Raw genomic sequence first — 18622 nt, forward strand, 5'->3', positions numbered from 1 at the left:
AATCACAGAGGTCAGACGTTTCTTGTAGTTGGCCACCAGGTTTGCACACATCTCAGGAGGGATTTTGTCCCACTCCTCTTTGCAGATCTTCTCCAAGTCATTAAGGTTTCGAGGCTAACGTTTGGCAACTCGAACCTTCAGCTCCCTCCACAGATTTTCTATGGGATTAAGGTCTGAAGACTGGCTAGGCCACTCCAGGACCTTCATGTGCTTCTTCTTGAGCCACTCCTTTGTTGCCTTGGCCGTGTGTTTTGGGTCATTGTCATGCTGGAATACCCATCCACGACCCATTTTCAATGCCCTGGCTGAGGGAAGGAGGTTCTCACCCAAGATTTGACGGTACATGGCCCCGTCCATCGTCCCTTTGATGCGGTGAAGTTGGTCTGTCCCCTTAGCACAAAAAACACTGCCAAAGCATGTTTCCACCTCCATGTTTGACGGTGGGGATGGTGTTCTTGGAGTCATAGGCAGCATTCCTCCTCCTCCAAACACGGCGAGTTAAGTTGATGCCAAAGAGCTCCATTTTGGTCTCATCTGACCACAACACTTTCACCAGTTGTCCTCTGAATCATTCAGATGTTCATTGGCAAACTTCAAACGGGCATGTATATGTGCTTTCTTGAGCAGGGGGACCTTGCGGGCGCTGCAGGATTTCAGTCCTTCACGGTGTAGTGTGTTACCAATTGTTTTCTTGGTGACTATGGTCCCAGCTGCCTTGAGATCATTGACAAGATCCTCCCGTGTAGTTCTGGGCTGATTCCTCACCGTTCTCATGATCATTGCAACTCCACGAGGTGAGATCTTGCATGGAGCCCCAGGCCGAGGGAGATTGACAGTTCTTTTGTGTTTCTTCCCTTTGCGAATAATCGCACCAACTGTTGTCACCTTCTCACCAAGCTGCTTTGCAATGGTCTTGTAGCCCATTTCAGCCTTGTGTAGGTCTACAATCTTGTCCCTGACATCCTTGGAGAGCTCTTTGGTCTTAGCCATGGTGAAGAGTTTGGAATCTGATTGATTGATTGCTTCTGTGGACAGGTGTCTTTTATACAGGTAACAAGCTGAGATTAGGAGCACTCCCTTTAAGAGTGTGCTCCTTATCTCAGCTCGTTACCTGTATAAAAGACACCTGGGAGCCAGAGATCTTTCGGATTGAGAGGGGGTCAAATACTTATTTCCCTCATTAAAATGCAAATCAATTTATAACATTTTCGACATGCGTTTTTCCGGATTTTTTTGTTGTTATTCTGTCTCTCACTCTTCAAATAAACCTACCATTAAAATTATAGACTGATCATTTCTTTGTCAGTGGGCAAATGTACAAAATCAACAGGGGATCAAATACTTTTTTTCCCTCACTGTAGGCATCCCTTGACCACACCCGGGCACTGATCGGCTTCCCACTGTATCTGTACCAGATGGAAATTCCTTCGGTACATCCATAGAAAGATTCTCAAACTACGTGGTCAAGAAATATTCAACAATGTAGGAGCCAGGACATCCTTGTCACACCTCAAGGTGAACAGGGAATGGCTCTGACTCTCAGCCACACAGCTTTACCCACACCGGCCCACCATCATGAAGGTATTTAACAATGGTGAGCAGAGGGTCAGGGACTCCAAAGCAAGAAGAATATCCCTCAGCCCTGGCCTATTGATGGTGTCAGAGACCTCGACTGACTATTGCAATAAGACTTACCATTACAATATAATACAAAGATCCCCTGTATAACCTTAACAGAGTGTTGGGACAAGTGCTGTTTAGCGAGCACCTATGAAGGCCGGCATGGCACACGAAGGGGTGGGTGGCCAGCGCCACGCCCGGCCACTTATGTCTCCCTGGTACTCATTTGAGGGTAAGTCGACCTAGGGGAGGCCCAAGACGGTTCAGATAACCGTCGCTGGTGTTGGTGGCCATGAGCGAAAATTTAACTTGGGTCACCGGGTTCTCTCCGGCGCCCAGACGCACGGCAACACAAGCACGATCGACATGAAGGGACAAGCGCCCGTGCTATATGTTTATATATAATCCAAATATATAAATATACAATTACATTGATAACTCCTACACCGCATTTCTCGGAATGTCCTCCAGGGATTCTGGAAACACTTATACACGTGGAGACATTAAAGCCAGGCTTTAACTGCAGGGGTTTCAGTTTAACATGTAGGCTTTCGCGACCAGTATTATTCATAATAAAGGTTTTTGGGTTAGATCGCGTAATTTTAACTTTTATAACTATCGGTGAGGCGAGGGAGGGGATCGGAACACGCCAGTGCCCAGTCAATCTGCACAGGCTGCTGCTGCTGCTGGTGGCTATGGTAGTTGTGGCGCTCGTGACGGTGGTGGTGGTAGTGGTGGTGCAGGTGGTCATAGTGCGGTCGTGCGACTGGTGGCACTGGTTAGTTGTAGTGGCGGTAGTGATGGTGCTGGTGGTGACTTGTGGTGATGCTGATGGTCGTGGTGGCGGTAGTGCGAGTGGTTCTAGTAGAGCTGATGGTGGTGATGGAAGTGATAATGGCAATGATGATAATGATGATGGCATATATTATGCTGGCCCTGGTAGTGATCGTGATGGTTGCGGTATTGCAGGTATACTTGATGATGATAGTGATTTTGGTGATGGTGATAGCTGGAGTGATGATAGTGTGACGATGATCGCTGCTGTGGTGGCTGTGGTAGAGACACGGTCCCAGTGTCAGGCCGACCCGTAACACCGCTCCGTCAGTCCTCTCAGACCTGGCGGCCCACCAGGTCAGCGGGCCGGAGGGTCGCATCAAGCACGTCGCCCCGGGAGAGGTCCGCTCACATCCCCGAGTGAGACATCAGGTCATGACCCCCCAATGAGGTCAGATTGTGAACCAAACCCTCATTCAACACTATCACCGGGGCAGTTTATCGAGCCAGTGGTGAAAATTCCACATTCTTATGGCTGGGACCATGTATTGAATCACTGCACATGATAGCATCTCAAGAGAACAAGTCTTTTCTTTCCGGTACGGAAGGAGTGGGAGTTTATTAAATTAATTCTCCGTTTGTGAAGCGGTGGCGATCGGTATTTGACGACGATGCCAGATTTGTGTTTGGCTTTTACTTTGCGCTTCCACACAGCTGCCGACGCAGCGCCAGAAATGTCGCTTCACAAACCCCGCGCGGGGACGAGCCATTGTCGCACGAGAGGAAGCCGCCACTTAGAAATGTGGCGTTTTTTATTTTATTGTTTTGCAAAAAAATATGACCCATTTTTCCACAAAACGGTGTTTCGCATCGAATCGCAGGAAAAGACGTGGCCTGTAACCAAGACAGCGGCCAGCGGCCACGGGGGGTGCTTCGGCTGCAGGGCCCGCGGCGGCGCAGTGACAACGGCATTTGCTCTCCCGTTCATTTGCCGCTCGCTCGTCCGTTTATTTGCTCACCCATTCATTTGCGAGCCCAACCATTAATTTCTTCGCTCACGCTCCCCTAAATTTCCTTGCTCACCCTCCTGTTGCCTTGCACGCTCACCTACTCAGCTGCTTGCTCGCTCGTCCGCTCCTTTCCTCGCTCCCTCTCCAGTTTATTTTCTCGCTCGCTCATCCAATCAGTTGCACGCGCATGTGTGCGTACGTGTGTGTGCATGTGCGTGTATGTGCGTGTGTGTGCATGTGCGTATGTGTGTGCGCGTGCATGTTGCGTGTGCGCACGGCCGTCGGTCACACAAGGTGGCTTTGTACAAGGAACCGCTTGAAAATCAACGTGTGTCATAGCTAATAAACCCATTAAAAGTCAAGGCCCGGGCCTCATTAGGTCTCGTTTCACATCAGCCACTTTCGCAAAATGCGGCCATTATGAGTGGCACGGTTTTGGGTTTTGACGAAACTCCGAAGGCGCGGCAAGGGAGAGAGGGAGAGAGAGGGAGCGAGGGAGAGAGGGAGCGAGGGAGAGAGGGAGCGAGGGAGAGAGGGAGAGAGGGAGCGAGGGAGAGAGGGAGCGAGGGAGAGAGGGAGCGAGGGAGAGAGGGAGAGAGGGAGCGAGGGAGCGAGGGAGAGAGGGAGCGAGGGAGCGAGGGAGAGAGGGAGCGAGGGAGAGAGGGAGCGAGGGAGCGAGGGAGAGAGGGAGAGAGGGAGCGAGGGAGAGAGGGAGCGAGGGAGAGAGGGAGAGAGGGAGAGAGGGAGCGAGGGAGCGAGGGAGAGAGGGAGCGAGGGAGAGAGGAGCGAGGGAGAGAGGGAGAGAGGGAGCGAGGGAGAGAGGGAGCGAGGGAGAGAGGGAGCGAGGGAGAGAGGGAGCGAGGGAGAGAGGGAGCGAGGGAGAGAGGGAGCGAGGGAGAGAGGGAGAGAGGGAGCGAGGGAGCGAGGGAGAGAGGGAGCGAGGGAGAGAGGGAGCGAGGGAGAGAGGGAGAGAGGGAGCGAGGGAGAGAGGGAGCGAGGGAGAGAGGGAGCGAGGGAGAGAGGGAGCGAGGGAGAGAGGGAGCGAGGGAGAGAGGGAGCGGCACCACGGCTCTCTGGAAGGCCACAGAGCTGCCCAGCACCGTGCTGATAGAAACAGATTAATACAACCTTTGGAGCGCTCGCGGTAATAAACCCTAACAGCGGCTTGTAAACCCCGACGCAAATAACGTGGCGCGGGGCGGCTGGGAAAGCCGCTCGGCCTCCACATTCTAAACACAAAACCATCTTTCATTAGCGGCGACGGCGGCGGGGAAATCGGAATGCTAAGGTGTTTTCTCGCAGGCACACAAACTCATCACAGGGAGGTCGTGGGGTCAACCGCGAATGTAAATTTGTAGCAGTTAGGATAGAACGGGTCGCTTACTCACGCGATTAAAACTCCGACAATTACACCGGCAATAACATCCCGCACACGCCTCGACCAGCACCGCCACCGCTGCCACCCCCGCCAACCTCACGAGCTCGCGTCCCAACCCCCGCGCCTCCACAGTCACCCGCACCCCTCCCCCCCCGGGACTCGCAGCCACGGCCGCCCCCCCGCCTCCCACCTCATTTCTTGCGTCGCGATGAGCCCCCCCCGCCCCCCCTAAGCGGTGACGGACGAGCAGGACGACCACCCACGCCCTCCTTCCTTCCACGGGATTTCCACGCACGATCCCTGGCAAGGGACCGCGCGTGCGAGCCAACGGTTTAGCGGTGGCAACGGTTGGCGGGTCGCGGAGGGATCCGCGAAGCTTTGGAAGCCAACGGCCTTGCGAGGTGGCCGCCAGACGTGGCGGCGCTGCGAGGTGCGGGGCTGTCCGGAGACGCACGAATTGTCCGAATGTCTAAAACGTAGCAGGGCCACTCTGGGCCGCGAACCTCGGCGAGACTCTCGTGGATAAACAGATTTACTGTACGGCACTTTGTCGATCCACCGCTGGATGAAGGCCTCCCCACACCACGGTGCTGGTTGCGTGACCACACGTAGGTCTACGATTCCACGCCAATCACACGTGTTGGAAGCGGAGAGCGCACTCGCACTTGACCCCAGCACCCAACGCAAGTACGTACAACAACGCTGCTGCGTGGACAGAGGGAGTGGGCGGGGGGGGATTAATTAACTCGCCCCCCCATTGTTCCACCCGCCGCGCAGGGAGACGGAATCGAACCGGCGACCTCCGCACTGCAAGTCCCGCACGGTGCCGACCGTTACATCCAACCGCCCAGTTTGCCTGCGATTAAACGGCCTTCAGCAAGCACAGCTTTGCGAAGTTTCCAAGATCGGAGAGAAAGCTCTCATGGGGGCGACGCCGCACGGCTCGATTTCATTAACGGCCGTCGAGAGTTTTGTTTTCAATAGCGGAGGCGCTGCGCAGTGCGTGCGCTCTGCTCCCCGCGCTCCGCGCTCCCCGCGCTCCGCTCCCCGCTCCCCGCTCCACTCTCCACTCTCCACTCTCTGCTCCGCTCCCTGCTCCCCGCTCCCCGCGCTCCGCTCCCCGCTCCCCGCTCCACTCTCCACTCTCTGCTCCGCTCCCCGCGCTCCGCTCCCCGCGCTCCGCTCCCTGCTCCCTGCTCCCCGCGCTCCGCTCCCCGCTCCACTCTCCACTCTCTGCTCCGCTCCCCGCTCCCCGCGCTCCGCTTCCCGCGCTCCGCTCTCCCCGCTCCCCGCGCTCCCCGCTCCGCTCCCCCCGCTCCGCTCCCCCCTCCGCTCCCCCCGCTCCGCTCCCCCCGTTCCCCGTGCTCCCCGTGCTCTCCTTCCCGCTCCCCGCTCCCCGCTCCCCACGCTCCGCTCCCCGCGCTCCGCTCCCCGCGCTCCCCGCGCTCCCCGCGCTCCGCTCCCCGCGCTCCCCGCTCCGCTCCCCGCGCTCCCCTCCCCCCCTCCCCCCCCTCCCCTTCCCCTCCCTCCCCTCCCCGCGCTCCCCTCCTTGCGCTCCCCTCCTTGCGCTCCCTCCCCTCCCCGTGCTTCCCTCCCCGTGCTCCCCTCCACGCACTCCGCTCCCCGCGCTCCGCTCCCTTCGTTTGTTTTCACTGCGCGCGTTTCTTTGCACTGCTGGCGGTGTTTGTGGTGAGTGTCACCGAGGACCCTGAAGAGTGGCAGCTGAACCGGAGCTGGGAGTTCGGGAGGGAGAGAGAAGAGAGAGAAGGAGAACGAGGGAGAAAGAACGGGGAAGAGAGGGAGAGAGAAAGTGGGAGGGAGAAGAGAGAGGGGGAGAGTGGGACAGACAGGATGAAGGAGAGAGTGGGAAAGCTAGGGAGAGCGGGAGAGAGGAAGGGACGTTGGAGAGAGTGGGAGAGACAAAGCGGGGGATAGTGTGGGAGAGTGAGCAAAAGAGTGGAAGAGAGAGGGAGAGAAAGTTGGAGAGAGTGGCAGGGAGCGAGAGAGGGATAGCGTAGGGCTCACGTGGCAGGGCCTGTTCTGCTGGCAGGGCCTGCTCTCCATTAACAGACTGTTGGGGCAAGTGCTGTTAGCGAGCACCTACGAAGACCGGCATGGTACACGAGGGGGTGGGTGGCCAACACCACGCCCGGCCGCCTTTGTCTCCCTAGTGGGAGGCCGAGTCGACCTAGGGGAGGGCCCAAGACCGGTTCTGATAATCGTCACTGGTATTGGCTGTGAGCGGGAATCAAAATCGGATCGCCGGGTACGCAGCGCAGCACGCACGCGCACGTACAAGCACGCACGCTCACACGCGCACGTACAAGCGCGCACGTACAAGCACGCGCGCTCACAAGCACGCGCGCTCACAAGCACGCGCGCTCACACGCGCGCTCACACGCGCGCTCACACGCGCGCTCACACGCGCGCTCACACGCGCGCTCACACGCGCGCTCACACGCGCGCTCACACGCGCGCTCACACGCGCGCTCACACGCGCGCTCACACGCGCGCTCACACGCGCGCTCAAAGACCGCGTGATTGGTTTTGACGGCACGAGCCACCACACCGGCAACAGCTCCCCACGCAATCACCTAGGTAGAAAACACACACACACAGAGACAAAGATCCCCGGATAGCCCGAACAGACTGTTGGGGCAAGTGCTGTTAGCGAGCGGTAGCTATGAAGGCCGGCACGGCACACGAGAGGGTGGTGCCGATGTTCTAAACACACCGCACCAGGTACTTATTTGAGGTTAAATCGACCACCAGTTCAGATATTCACCACTGCTATTGGGCCCAAGTGGGTATCGAACTCGGATTGCCGGGGTTCGTAGCGCAACGCGCGAACCGCTGCGTAACGTACACCCTATTAATGACCTAACAACAATATGAATTGTTTACCCGCACCTGTGGAGTCTCGAGGCTGTGTGCGGAGGGTCCCTCCTGGGAAGGATGCTCCGGCCATCGTGCCGCCGCCGCCGCCGCCGCCGCCGGGAGTTGTTTGCGAGCGTGCGATGGACCCGCGGAACAGCGAGCAAGCTCGGCTCAATGCAGATGAAATAACTTTGTGAGCTAGTGAGAAAAACCCTGCCCACGTTGAACCCAGATGATGCGCGAATGTGTGTCAGTGTGCGCATTGCACAATTTAATTTTGTCGTCTTTGAAGACAGAGAATGAAGATATAGCGTGGAGATACAGCCGGTCATCTCAGTCAGTTAACCCGTAGCACCTGCGTCTGTCTCGCGACCTCCCGCCGGCAGCGAGCCTTCGGCACTTCACGTCACGGCCTGGCACAATGTGGGCGCGTGTGTATTTGGAGCAACGTGCAGTCGTTATCGCATCACGCTATGAACTCGGCGATCCCAGTTAGATTCCCGGTTACGGCTAAAATCAGTGGTGAGTATTTTCTGAACCGGTCCTGGGCCTCCCCTGAGTCAACTCAGCCTGGCTACACCAGGCCGGTAAGCTGTTCTCCATCCTTAAGAGGGATTGGCTTACAGCACTTGCCCAAACAATTTAAGGCAGGCTAAATGGCGATCTTTGTTTGTGTATTTATGCGTGTGTATCTTGCATTTTATATCGTGGGAAGTGGTAGTGTAGCGGTTAGCGCGCTGCGCTATGAACCCGACGACCCGGGTTTGATTCCCGCTCATGGACAAGACCGGTGACGATTATCTGAACCGGTCCTGGGCTTCCCCTAGGTCGACTCAGCCTCAAATGAGTACCTGGTGTGCGGTGTGTAAACATCGCCACTGGGGAGACAAAGGCGGTCGGGCGTTGTGCTGGCCACTCACCCCATCGTGTACCGTTCCGGCCTTTATAGGTGCTCACTTACAACACTTGCCCCTACAGTCTGTTAAGGCTATAGGGGGATCTTTGTCTTTTTTGTGTGCGCGTGCATGCGTGTGTATGCGCGCATGCATGTGTGTGCGCACGTGTATCTGTGTGCGCGCATGTAGGTGTGTGCGCGCGTGTAGGTGTGTGTGCACGTGTAGGTGTGCGCGCGTGTAGGTGTGTGTGCACGTGTAGGTGTGTGTAGGTGTGTGCGCGTGTAGGTGTGTGTGCGCGTGTAGGTGTGTGCGCGCGTGTAAGTGTGCGCGCATGTAGGTGTGTGTGCGCATGTAGGTGTTTGTGCGCGTGTAGGTGTGTGTGCGCGTGTAGGTGTGTGTGCGCATGTAGGTGTGTGCGCGTGTAGGTGTGTGCGCACGTGTATTTGTGTGCGCGCGTGTAGGTGTGTGTGCGCGTGTAGGTGTGTGCGTGTGTAGGTGTGTGCGTGTGTAGGTGTGTGTGCGCATGTAGGTGTGTGCGCGCGTGTAGGTGTGTGCGCACGTGTATTTGTGTGCGCACGTGTATTTGTGTACGCGCGTGTATTTGTGTGTGCGTGTGTAGGTGTGTGCGTGTGTAGGTGTGTGTGCGCATGTAGGTGTGTGTGCGCGTGTAGGTGTGTGTGCGCGTGTAGGTGTGTGTGCGCGTGTAGGTGTGCGCGTGTAGGTGTGTGCGTGTAGGTGTGTGCGCGCGTAGGTGTGTGTGCGTGTGTAGGTGTGTGTGCGCGTGTAGGTGTGTGCGCGTGTAGGTGTGTGTGCGCGTGTAGGTGTGCGCGCGTGTAGGTGTGTGTGCGCGTGTAGGTGTGTGTAGGTGTGTGCGCGTGTAGGTGTGTGTGCGCGTGTAGGTGTGTGTGCGCGTGTAGGTGTGTGTGCGCGTGTAGGTGTGTGTGCGCGTGTAGGTGTGTGTGCGCGTGTAGGTGTGTGTGCGCGTGTAGGTGTGTGTAGGTGTGTGTGTAGGTGTGTGCGTGTGTGTAGGTGTGTGCGTGTGTGTAGGTGTGTGTGTGTAGGTGTGTGTAGGTGTGTGTAGGTGTGTGTATGTGTAGGTGTGTGTGTGTGTGTGTAGGTGTGTGTGTGTAGGTGTGTGTGTGTGTGTAGGTGTGTGTGTAGGTGTGTGTAGGTGTGTGTGTGTGTAGGTGTGTGTGTGTAGGTGTGTGTGTGTGTAGGTGTGTGTGTAGGTGTGTGTGTAGGTGTGTGTGTAGGTGTGTAGGTGTGTGTGTAGGTGTGTGTGTGTAGGTGTGTGTGTAGGTGTGTGTGTGTAGGTGTAGGTGTGTGTGTGTAGGTGTGTATGTAGGTGTGTGTGTGTGTAGGTGTGTGTGTGTGTGTTGGTGTGTGTAGGTGTGTGTGTGTGTAGGTGTGTGTGTAGGTGTGTGTGTAGGTGTGTGTGTAGGTGTGTGTAGGTGTGTGTGTGTGTAGGTGTGTGTGTGTAGGTGTGTGTGTAGGTGTGTGTGTGTGTAGGTGTGTGTGTAGGGGTGTGTGTGTAGGTGTGTGTGTGTAGGTGTGTGTGTGTTGGTGTGTGTAGGTGTGTGTGTGTGTGTGTAGGTGTGTGTGTAGGTGTGTGTGTAGGTGTGTGTGTAGGTGTGTGTGTGTAGGTGTAGGTGTGTGTGTGTAGGTGTGTGTGTAGGTGTGTGTGTGTAAACGCTGCTCTGTCCGCAATCGCTCGGAGAGACGGATTTACGAGTCGCACCGCTGGCGCTGTGCCGCTCCCATACACGCCTGTACTCTGTACAATTCGTGCTATAAACACAAAAATTACATATTGTATACAACGTGTGAGATGTTTACACTGGAATGTAGAAATTATATGCATATACAAAAGAATAAATCCTTAAGGTCGCGATGTGCAAACGCTGGATTTTGCTAACATTTGCGGCGCCGCATTCACTTATTAATTTCTTTCATTCCGAGCTCCTCGGAGGCTCCGTAACGACACCGGACACCGCGACGGCCGCTCGGGGAAACCGCTTCCCACGACGTGGCGCTCACAAAATCCCCGTCGCCTCCCTCTCCTCTCGCTCTCTCCCTCCCTCTCTCCTCCACTCTCCCTCTCTCCACCATCTTTGTCCGCTCTGACCTCCGGCCTTCGTCTCCCTCTCCGCCGCTCCGTTTCCTCGTCTCACGCCCCATCCACTAACCGACCAAAACGTTCTGAAGCTCCGGGCGGGCGGACGGGCGGGGCGGCGGCGCGGTACCATGACCCCTGACACCTGGTGACCTCTGCCCCCCGCTGGCCGCTCCCCTCCACACCAAACTGGCTCATTTGCCCGGGCAAGCACATTTCTGTAAAATCTGGTTGTAACCGGCGGCTGCGGCAGCGGTGGATGCCACAGTGGGATGGATGACAGGATGGACAGACGACGGACGGACGGGCAGATTGACCGACAGGTAGAAAGAATGACATGAAGAGAGACGACAGACGGAGAGACAGCGTGATGAACTGAGGTTGAGAGGGAAAGACTGACAGACTGATGGAGAAATGAACGGAGGGTGAGACGGATGGACGGACCGAGATTAAGAGGGACGGACAAACGGACGCAGTGCAGAAAAGCATCAGCGACGTCCCGTTGGAAAAACAGCCAACGATCAGATGGACCAAAAAAAACCCAGAAGGAAGACGTTAAACCAAACGAGATTGGCGCAAGATGCATGAAAATGCAGCCGCAATGAAAAGGTCAATATTACATTTAAATGCAAAATCAACAGCTGGTATATAAAAAAAACCCTTCGGAGCTCATCATGAATATTCTGATTTTGTTCGAATGTGTCGCCTCCATATTAACGGCGGCGATGTGAATCGCGCCGCCTCTCTGACATTCACGAGCCGCGAGCCGCGGGCCGCCCAGCAGTCCGTGCCAGTGAGAGCGCCATTTGTCAGCGGGAATTCCATTTCTGTCGGGGGCACAAGGCCTTTGCATCCTCGTGGCCGGCGATGGCAGCAGCTAAACCGGTCCTCGCCTGTCAGCCTCAACGGCGAACCACGTGGGAAGGCGGGGGGGGGGGGGGCACAGAATGGGACGGAGAGGGTGGGGGCGCTCGGAGCGACGCGCGGAGCCCCGCGCTCCAGCGCAGCACGTCGGCCTCCTCGGAGACGCAATCGCGAGGAAAACAATTCATCCGTGCTTCACCGACACGCGCCGATCAGGGGGCTTCGTCTGCGATGCAAGCCGCGGCGATAACGGTCTCGAACGTAACAACTCAAAAACAAACATGGTCGGGCAGGTGGGTGAGGGGAAGGGGGGCCGTGGCGGCAGAGAATCCCGCGAGTTTTGGCCAGGAGTGGAAAAATGCCTCGAGGTACAAAGGTGCCGTCTTGCCCACGCTACAAAGGGCCCGAGGCACCTGCGCAAACAGCGCGGCACTGGAGCGCTCGCTGCTGCTGCCGCCACCTACTACGGCGAATCCAAACACGGCGCCACTCACACAGCCGCCACGCGCGCGCAGGAGTGGTGCGCCCGGAGAGAAAAAAACTAAACTTCTAAAGAAAATCACTACATTTGTGAAATGTAAAATGTCACGCGTTCAAATTGGAGATTACGATTTGGTTTCTTGATTTTCTTTTTACCCACTAAGTCACGTAATCGTTTTTTCGTGGAAATTCAACTCATTCGTCAAGAGCTGACAAGCGACCGCAAAAAAACACTCCATGTTTTATTAAATAATAAAATTAAATAATATTATAATACAAAAACCCGGGCTCCAGTTTGTGTGTGCGGCTGCAGCACAAACCGTAGCGGCAGCAGCAGCAGCTCCGGGATTGTTTCGTATCCTCACGGCACACTGCGCTGGCCTCTGGTCAGTGCCGAGACCGAGAGCAAAACAAAATTAGGCACGAAACGTAAAACCAGACGAGATGTCAGGATGGGGGCCCTCTCTCCCCCTCTCTCCCCCTCTTTCCCCCTCTCTCCCCCTCACACCCGCTCACGCCCTCTCGCCCGCAAGAGAAACAAACGCGGCCGAGCGGCGAGGCGCGGGGTGGCTCACAGCGAGGGTTTGTAAAAGACGTGTTAAACACTTCCTGTCCTTACAAGTTGACTTTTTTTTCTCTCTCTCTCTCTCTGCGTTGGCGCGAGCGAGGAGAAGGAGCCGAAGATCGTATAAATCTCCGCACGAACCCGTCACGCGCTCAGCTGTTTCGAGTTGAACTTCGCAGTTTGGGTGTCGGCACCAGCAGCGTTGCGGCCCGGCACCAATCAGCCGCCAATTTACGAGTTCACCGGCCGAGCGGCACTTGATTGCGTCGAGGTGTCACCACCACCACCACCCATCCCCCCGCCGTCTCTCTCCGTGCGCGTTTGGCCGCGAGTGAAAACGCCGCTGTGAAAAGAAGCGCCGCTGTAGGATGTGACCGACGGAAAGCGCTCAGTTCCGCGGGTGATGAAATCACTTTGCGAGAGACGGCAGCGCCTGGAGGGGCCTAGGAAAGTCCCCCAATCCACTGCTGGATCAAGCCCCTCCTCACGCCGTGTCCGCTATCGGGGTCGTTTGTCCGTCTTGATGTCTCCGGCCTTGGCTGCTCACGGCGAGCAGACGAGCGCACTGCCGCGCGGCCACTCGGCGAAGGGAGATCGGTTCCCGGCCACGGCCAACACCGGTAGCGGACGAAATCCGAACCAGTCCCGGGTACCCCCACTTCACCAGACCCAACCCGCACCGACCTAACCTGGTGAAGTACGGTCAAAAAACGTCCATGACCGACACGGAGTGGAGAGGCCCTAATCTAGCAGTGCAGGTCCGAAGAGCACGAAGTGTCCTTTACTTGAAATTATAATAAAGAGGAAAATCCATTGGACGAGAGACCGACCCGACGGGGGGAGGCCTTCATCCAGCAGTGGAGTGCCTGCCCAGGCGTGCCCAGGCCCAGGGAACGGAGGGCGCTGAACTCCACGTGACACGCAGCTCCTACGATGACGCAGCAGCAGCAGCATGGGGATGTTGTGTCTGGTGGGACGGCGGGACGCCGTTACGACACCTCCGCAGCGGACAGCCCCTCCCACACCACACGATGCCCCCTCCCCCCGGCGGCGACCATACCCCACCACCCCCCGCGCAAGAGTCCACGACAGCTCGGAAACATCCAGCTGTGCAAGGAACTCTCGCAGCGCTACAATAATAATAACGACGTTACACACACGCACACGCACGCACACGAACCTACACGAACCTACACACGCAACGACCGCCGCCCCCCACCCCCCCGCCCGGCCAGCATGTACAGGCTGTCAGGGCAAGTGTTGTTGTTGTTGTTAGCAAGCGCCTATTTTTGGAAGGATGGCACGGTACACGAGGGGGTGGTTGGCTGGTCGGCACCGCGCTTGCCCAGCCGCCAGTGTCTCCAAAGTGCTCGTGCGCAGTGCACTAATGGCTCACGCGTACACACCGACACACACCGACACACTCTCGTGTGCACACCGACACACACTCGTGTGCAGCAGCAGCAGGGTTTCACTTCTGAGATCGACAATAAACCACTGTCGTGCTCAAACGGTGCGCCTCAGTCCCTTGCAGTCTTTTTGTCCCTCTCGGTAGCAGGACGTCACGGCCCAGGAGGCCGTCGTGGCGTGCACAACGACTACGACACCACTATCCCACAAAGACAAAGATCCCCCCCGTGTAGCCTACAAAGGCTATTGGGGCAAGTACCCTTAGCAGGCACTTATTAAAGCTGGCCCGGCAAAACGAGGTGGTGGTGCGGCTTGCGCCACGCCGGGTCGTCATCGTGTCTACAGTGTCGATTTGTATACACCGCACCAGTTACTCGCTTAAGGCTGAGTCGACCTAGGGGAAGCTCAGACGGGTTCATATTAATGGCCACGGACGTAGGCCGCGGCATGAAAACAAAATCGGGTCGCCAGGTTCGGAGCGTGGCGTGCAGACCACCGCTCCCCACCTTCGGTAGAAACCCACACACACTCACCCCTCACACGAGTGCACACACACACGTGAGCACACACACACATGTGAGCACACACACACACGTGAGCACAAACACACACACACACGTGAGCACACACACACACGTGAGCACGCGCACACACGTGAGCACACACACACACACACGTGAGCACGCGCACACACGTGAGCGCACACACACACACACGTGAGCACAAACACACGTGAGCACACAAACACACGTGAGCACACACACACACGTGAGCACGCACGCACGTGAGCACGCACGCACGTGAGCACACACACGTGAGCACACACACGTGAGCACACACACACACACACGTGAGCACACACACACACGTGAGCACACACACACACACGTGAGCACACACACACATTTGCAGGTCCTGACATCAATTTCCAGACTCTTTGTTCCTGAACACAGGCGGCTGCACTTTTGTCGGCCGCCCTTTAAAAACACTTTCTACCCAAACAAGGCATCGCTTCGCCACCACCACCCCCGCCGTTGTCGTAGCGATCGCTCGGGACGATGTTTACCCAGGGTGGCGGTGGCGGTGGGACAACTGCGTGCGTTCACTCCCCCCCCACTCCCGCCGCAGAAGGGAGTGAGCGGACGAGCGAGGGGGCGGTTACCTGGATACTAAGCCCCCGTCTAGACGCCCCCCCCCCCCCCCCGTGCTACGGGCACCTTTGGCCGGACGGAGCGACGCACGTACGGGGAGCGGTGGTGCAGCGGTTAGCGCTCTGCGCTACGAACCCGGCGATCCAAGTTCGATTTTTACGCTCACGGCCAGCATCGGTGAGACATTATCTGAACTGGTCCTAGGCCTCCGCTAGGTCGACTCTGTCTCAAATGAGTAGCTGGTGCGGTGTGTAAACATCGTCACTCGGGAGACAAAGGTGGCCGGACGTGGTTCTGGCCACCCACCCCCTCGTGTGCCGAAGCAGCCTTCATAGGCGCTCGCTAACGGCACTTGCCCCATGAGTCTGTTAAGGCTACACGGGGGATATTTGTGTGTGCGAGATACCGGGTGACAGGCGTGCGTGCGCGCGTTCAGCATCGCGAGACATGACAGGTGGCGGCGGCTTGGGGAGGCCTTCATCCAGCAGTGGACAGACCGTGGCTGACGACTCGGCCAAATAAAGACATCGACACCTTCGATGCCCAAGACTCGGCACTCACACCCACTCGGTTCTCTCTCTCTGAAAGTAGTTGTGTATGTCTATAAATAGTGGGCAGGAGTGCAGGGGAGGATGCGATGGTGGACGCCCCGTGTCACAGCAAGCCCCGAGGTTATGTTCTAAATCATCGATGCAGAACATTTTGTGAAAGCACTTCGCGTCCTTCCCAACGCAGAAACACAAAACAAAATCTGGATTCGCCGAGCCCCCACGGGTGGTTAAAAACCCAGCTGTTTCATCCCAGCATCCCTTGCAGGACACCTCCGGAACAGGAGACCGTGGTACCTCCGTGCACCCAGCGGCTGCTTGTCGGCAGTTAGAGGCGAGCACTCCCTGCAGCATCGATCGCCACCCTGCAGGGAAGAGCGACCCTAGACCAACTTGGTGGTCAATCACAATTACACAGGGGTGCCGCAAGCGGACATGAACACCGCATTGCAGTTACAGCTCATCTTGCCAGGTGGCTCAGTTCACCCTGCCAGGTGGCTCAGTTCACCCTGCCAGGTTGGTCAGTTCACCCTGCCAGGTGGCTCAGTTCACCCTGCCAGGTGGCTCAGTTCACCCTGCCAGGTGGCTCAGTTCATCCTGCCAGGTGGCTCAGTTCACCCTGCCAGGTGGCTCAGTTCATCCTGCCAGGTGGCTCAGTTCATCCTGCCAGGTGGCTCAGTTCACCCTGCCAGGTGGCTCAGTTCATCCTGCCAGGTGGCTCAGTTCATCCTGCCAGGTGGCTCAGTTCACCCTGCCAGGTGGCTCAGTTCACCCTGCCAGGTGGCTCAGTTCATCCTGCCAGGTGGCTCAGTTCACCCTGCAAGGTGGCTCAGTTCACCCTGCCAGGTGGCTCAGTTCATCCTGCCAGGTGGCTCAGTTCACCCTGCAAGGTGGCTCAGTTCACCCTGCCAGGTGGCTCAGTTCACCCTGCCAGGTGGCTCAGTTCATCCTGCCAGGTGGCTCAGTTCACCCTGCCAGGTGGCTCAGTTCATCCTGCCAGGTGGCTCAGTTCACCCTGCCAGGTGGCTCAGTTCACCCTGCCAGGTGGCTCAGTTCACCCTGCCAGGTGGCTCAGCATGAGAGACCATGAGGAGCGACTGTCAGAGGTGTGACTCTGAACAATTAAAACTTCCCACAATCCTCTCTTCCTCTCCGTGCTTGGCTCAGAGATGCAGGGTCTCCGAGCGCACCAGCACGGGCGCGTCGGCGAACTCCGGCACGCAAAACTCGCACGCGATCGGCGATCGGCAAGGGTCCCACGCAAAAAACGAAACGCGTTTGGAACCATTAATCACGGCACACTCGTGATTTTAATTTAGTGGTGGCGAGACAAAACAAATGCGGGTGAGAGGCGCACTTGATCGGGAGTTGCTTCAGCGGCCGAGGGCACTCGTCTCTAATTCACGTTATGGATTCAACCAAAAGCTCCCGGTTAAAAGAGCCGCGATGGTAATGGGTTTTCAAGTGGCGAGACCTGCGAACGCGACGTCTCTGCTTAGCATGCAGGCCCGGCGCTGCCCGCCCACCCACACAGCCAAGGCAGCGGCGTCGCCCGCAAATCAATTTTAATTCCTTTCATTCCTTTTTAATTTTAATTTGCTTGCGCCACCGGTGTCCCCACTCCTCCACCCTCTCCTCCCCCCCCACCAATAACCCCCCCCCCCCCCGTATCTTATTCCGCTTCCTCTCCGGTCCGTTTCCATTGGTGGAGCTCAAGGGCTACGCAATCGACCCTCGGTGGCGCACGCAGTTGCGAAACCAAGACCCCCATTTGTCAATCAACGCCGTGGCCCTCAAAGTAATACAAAAAATAATACAAAACTTCAAATCTAGAATTCATACAAATGTAGTGAGTTCGACTGAGTCGCAGACGTAGACTTGGAGGCAACACATTTATTTAACACCAACACACGGGGTAAACTGCCCCCTAACAGAATAACAACCTGTGGTGGTGACCACCAGGCTACCTACACTAGTTACTACACTAGTTACCACGTAACTAGTAAGTTAGCCAGGTGGTGACCACCAGGCTAACTATACTAGTTACCACGTAACTAGTAAGTTAGCCAGGTGGTGATCACCAAGCTAACTACACTAGTTACCACGTAACTAGTAAGTTAGCCAGGTGGTGACCACCAGGCTAACTACACTAGTTACCACGTGACTGGTGCAGTTAGCCAGGTGGTGACCACCAGGCTACCTACACTAGTTACTACACTAGTTACCACGTAACTAGTAAGTTAGCCAGGTGATCACCAGGTGGTGACCACCAGGCTAGCTACACGAGTTACCACGTGACTAGTGTAGCTAGCCAGGTGGTGACCACCAGGCTAGCTACACTAGTTATACCACGTGACTGGTGTAGTTAGCCAGGTGATGACCACCAGGCTAACTACACTAGTTACCACGTGACTGGTGTAGTTAGCCTGGTGGTGACCACCAGGCTAACTACACTAGTTACTACACTAGTTACAACGTAACTAGTAAGTTAACCGGGTGGTGACCACCAGGCTAGCTACACTAGTTACCACGTGACTGGTGTAGTTAGCCAGGTGGTGACCACCAGGGTAACTACGCTAGTTACCACGTGACTGCTACTACGGACCAGGACCACAGCTCGGGTCCAGGTCCACGTGTTGGAGACGCGGAGAACGTAGATGTAGACGAAGGTTTCTTCAGGAAGAACAACAACAACAACAACGCCGGTCCCTCTGGGGGACCCGGCTTAGATCCTCTGCGGCGTGGCCGGCTCCGCCCTTGGCCACGCCCACCGTCCAGAATCCCCGGGAAGGATCTGGACGCTAACCACGTGACCACCCCTAGCCCCCACTTGGGGCCCCTTTGTAGACTTAACCGGTCACGTGTCCTCTAGGGTCAACCAGAGTGCCATGGCCTTTAGTAACCTCATCCTACGGCCGGCACTCCCACACCTAGTC

General features: G+C 56.7%; 1 protein-coding gene across 5 annotated transcripts in view; it reads right to left on the bottom strand.

The window, feature by feature from the left end:
• LOC116943970 (thyroid hormone receptor beta) overlaps window positions 1-18622 on the bottom strand; it is a 125395-nt gene that overhangs the window by 31093 nt on the left and 75680 nt on the right. Inside the window, exon 1 of one of the 5 annotated variants that reach the window (XM_076068033.1) lies at window positions 13408-13528. The exons of the other annotated variants lie outside the window; for them this stretch is intronic. The gene's annotated coding sequence lies outside the window, so the exon portion shown is untranslated. Of the gene's footprint in view, window positions 1-13407; window positions 13529-18622 lie in introns of those variants that run through there. 5 annotated transcript variants of the gene reach the window in all.

The sequence above is a fragment of the Petromyzon marinus genome, chromosome 19, assembly GCF_048934315.1.
Source record: "Petromyzon marinus isolate PM22_M1 ecotype Great Lakes invasive population chromosome 19, UKy_Petmar_22M1.pri1.0, whole genome shotgun sequence".
Lineage (NCBI taxonomy): Eukaryota > Metazoa > Chordata > Hyperoartia > Petromyzontiformes > Petromyzontidae > Petromyzon > Petromyzon marinus.